This window comes from Vombatus ursinus, unplaced genomic scaffold (assembly GCF_900497805.2).
Source record: "Vombatus ursinus unplaced genomic scaffold, bare-nosed wombat genome assembly UNPS02014778.1, whole genome shotgun sequence".
Lineage (NCBI taxonomy): Eukaryota > Metazoa > Chordata > Mammalia > Diprotodontia > Vombatidae > Vombatus > Vombatus ursinus.
The window spans coordinates 23,222,377-23,226,438 of record NW_020954556.1 but is presented as its reverse complement, the minus strand read 5'-3'; the positions used below and the strand labels follow the sequence as shown (position 1 = coordinate 23,226,438).

Sequence of the window (4,062 nt, the reverse complement as noted above, 5' to 3'; positions counted from 1 at the left end):
CTGCCTTATCATTCCTATCCCACTAAGAACCTACTTTCATACTTTCTCTTTTGCTGACTTTTGATTGACTGATTTATACCATGGTCCCCAAATGATATATTTAGCCCTTAATAGGAAAGTTGAGAACTTTCAGTGATTGAATTAGGCCCATCTCATAGACACCTTATGAAGAATAGCTAACAACCTATCATTGAGAACAGAACAAAAATGCCATATGATCCAATAGAAACCCATTAACTTGGATTCTTTTATTGTGGAATTTGTGGACAATTGGAAGGGAGCTAAGCTGAGACTTATGGCTATTTTTTAAGAAGAAGTTTTTGTAATTCAATTACTTATTTAAAGCAGATTATATGGTAGAGTACTAGATCATAGATTTAGAGCTTAAAGAGACCTTGGAGGTCTTTTAATCCAACATTCTCATTTCATACATACACATAATGACTGGGCTCAATGGCCAATGCTTCAATACACATTGATCAAGAAACTGAGATGCACAGTGGTGATTTGTCTGATTTCATGAAAGTAGTAAGTAACAATCAGTATTTTTAACCTCCTTAAGTCAAACAATTTTCTAAGGGCTTTACTACCTTCATAGGATTCAAATATATACTACCAATTATAAATAAATGCATTTTAAGAGAGTTCATTTTGTGTACATGGAAGTAACAATAAGAAAAAAAAAACAATACTGCCTGTATTTCTTTTAAAAATATTCTCTAATTCAAATAGGTCTTCCCCCATAAGCAGTAAGATTTTGTGTGGCTTTGCTGCATATGAAAAGAAAAATACCTTAGTGTAAGAAAAATGGGTACCTTTGGGAGAAGTATAAATGTAGAATTGGGAACTCTCTTTGTATTTCTACATTTTGATGTGTATGTGTGTGATGTGTATGTTATGTGCATGTGTCTCATTATCTCCTAGACTTGGTTTTTAGACAAAATGTGCACCCTTTAAATGAACTCAATTCAGTTTTAATTCAACTTGACACATTTTTACTGAGTTTCTACTGTGTGCAATCAATTATGCTATGTTGTTAGTTGGGCGGCTAGATGACTCAGTGGATAGAGCACTGGTCCCAGAGTCAGAAAGACCTGAGTCTTCCTCAACCTCAGATGCTTTCTAGTCGTGTGAGCTTGGTAAGTCACTTAACCTGTGTTTGCCTTAATTCGTTAGAGAAGGTGATGGCAAACCGCTCCAATATCTTTCATCAACAGTAGTGGTGTGCTATGGTCCACAGGGTCATGAAGATTCAGACACGACTAAATGGCTAAACAAAATGTTGTTACATTTTAAAAAATAACTATGTATAGCAAGAACTGTGTCTTGTACTTCTTTGCTTCCTAGTATTGATAAAAGAGGCTTAGGAAATTGACACCTGATGCTATGGAATTCCTTTCCCAAGGCTTTAGTTTGCCCAGGGGTGCTTTTGATAACATTTTGATCATAGGAAGACATGTTAAGCACATTTGGCTGTAATCTTTGACCATTGGGATCAAATTCTATCCTTAAAATCCGAGATATGTATGTTCCTATGTACTTCGTACTCAACCAGATTCTGCCAGTGAGTCTGTGAGTCCCAAGGGCAAGAAGAACTTTATTAAGTCTGGCAGGGCAAGAGGGGACCATTTAACGAATTACTCATGGCAGTCACTAAATGGCTGCCTTTGCACTGTTCTGATAGGTGCCTAGGGAGGAGCACTAACGGAGCTTCCTAGCCATGACTTATTCCCTGATGGAGTTGACCAAGCTGGTCTTCAACTTTGATGGCTACTGTTATCAAACTATCAGCAAGCATAATATAAAAACAAACCACAAACAAAAACAACCACCCATGCCCAAACCCCACCCCACTCTTATGTTTCTAAGGTGATTACAGGCCTGTTCCTTGTCCTATGAGAAATCTCTGACCGGTGGATTCATGGTAATTCTTGTTTTTGACCTTGAGGCAGATCTGCCCCCAGACCCAAATTATACATCTGGGAAAAGTACGAGTTCCAAGAACTGTTCCCCAAAGCCCTATTTCCTCTGAATTTCCAGGGTACAAACATCCCAGCTACTGTCTGGATACCTGGCTAATGGCATACTATCTAATGATTCATCTGGATTATGCCAAAAACCTGGGTCTACTCTTTCCTTTTTTTCTTCCTCCCCCAAAAAACCAACCAAACAAAATTATATAAGGGTTGTGTATTTTGTTCAGGAGGCTCCTACATTGGCAACTATTATTTGATAAATACAGGTTATATTCTTACAAACTCTTTAAGTCATAGGTGTATAAGCTCTCACAGAAATTGAATAGGCCATTCTCCTTCCCTACTTCCTAAGCATTCTACTAAACCTCTATCAGAGACCTGGAGCATTTATTTTCTACTCTCAGCCTCTACTCCCCGATGTATATTTATGATAAGCTCCTGATCAGCCCATTCTAGTATATTGTCCCCCCACTCCCAAATTTTCCCTATCAAAGACTTAAAACTTATTTAGATTCTTATGGCACTCTGACTATGACTGTTATTAGGCCTACAGTCTTTTCTTCAATTCTTGTGCTCTGCATTTTAAATCTCAGTTGCTTGCAAAACTATGCAACCACAGTTCTATAATGGCCCTCTGCTCAGGACAATTCAATTTAGTGGAACAAACATCTATTGATCATATATCATATGCAAAGTATATAGGAATCCTTTAATAGTTTAATGGATCTAATTTTCACTGATGTAGGTATTCCCTCTCATGGTACAGATTGCTACCCACTCGAGCCTTCTCATTTGATGTAACTCTTGCCCGTGTTCCCATATAAACCTTTACATGGATTCTGTCCAATGCTCTGAGAACCTTCCACTCAAGTTTTGACAGTCCATAGGTACCAATGTAGTGCGTAGGTTATGCGGCACAGTGGCTAGAGCTCTGGGCTCTAGTTTCAAATTTAGCCTCTTATAATTAGTAGCTATATGACTCTGAGCGATTCATTTAGCTTCTGTCCTCCTAAGTTCCTTCAACTGTAATTTGGGATAATTATAGAATCTACCTCCCAGTATAGTTGTGAGTAGCAAGTGAAATATTATTTGTAAGTCATGCAGGACAGTGCTTAACACATAGTTGGTATTTAACAAATGCTTTTTTTCTTTCTCTCCATATATTTGCTCTCCATACATGACTGATCTACCTCCATTTTCAGTTATCTATTTGATATCATTTATGTGATTTTATATGCTCTGATAATACACTGAAGTTTATTTTTGCATATCTTCCTTTTAAAATTGCCTTTTGGGTAGTACACAATTTTGATTCATTGAAGATTTCATGATTTGTAGCCATATATCATCATTATCAGAGGAAGATTTGCTTTAAATTATGGTTTTTTTATATTATGTTTGTCATTGGGATCAAATTCTATCTGAAAATGGGATTTTTTTTGAGAAAGAAGTTTGAAATCATCAAAAAGCATTTTACTATTTTCCCAAATTAAATCTAGCATATTTTTTTGCTCCTATTTAATCCTATGTCTTCTGAGAATATTCCCAATTTATCTTGTTTGTCTCTTTTCTGTTTGCAGGGACTGTACCTTTCTTGGTATCCCTAACATTTAAAACAGTGCCTAGAACATAATAGGCTCTTAATAAATGCGTGTTAATGCATTGACTGGGCTCATCGGCTTAGAGTTTCCAAGATAGATGTCCTAGTGGACCAACTTTATAATATGATCAGAAAATCGTGAGCACACTTGCCTGTTGTACTCTCTGTACCTTTCACTAAATCATGTGACATTTAGATGTAGTTGGCTACAGAATATAATTTGCAAAAGCCTACTGTATTTTTTTAAGAGTCATAGTGGCTTTATTGGGGACAGACAGAAAATACCGAGGGATTAGGAGTTGGTATTGGGGCCGCTCTTCTTGGCAAAAGTGGGCACCATGTTGACAAAGCGTTGGTTGTACTGCATCCTCCTCTTAGCACGCGCAGTCTTCTTCTTCTTCTTCTTCTTCTTCTTCTTCTTCTTCTTCTTCTTCTTCTTCTTCTTCTTCTTCTTCTTCTTCTTCTTCTTCTTCTTCTTCTTCTTCT

At 37.0% G+C, this 4,062-nt stretch overlaps 1 pseudogene; it reads right to left on the bottom strand.

Moving 5' to 3' along the window:
• Window positions 1–3,868: 3,868 nt before the first annotated feature.
• The window catches only part of LOC114045222, a 548-nt pseudogene continuing 354 nt past the window's right edge, over window positions 3,869–4,062 (bottom strand).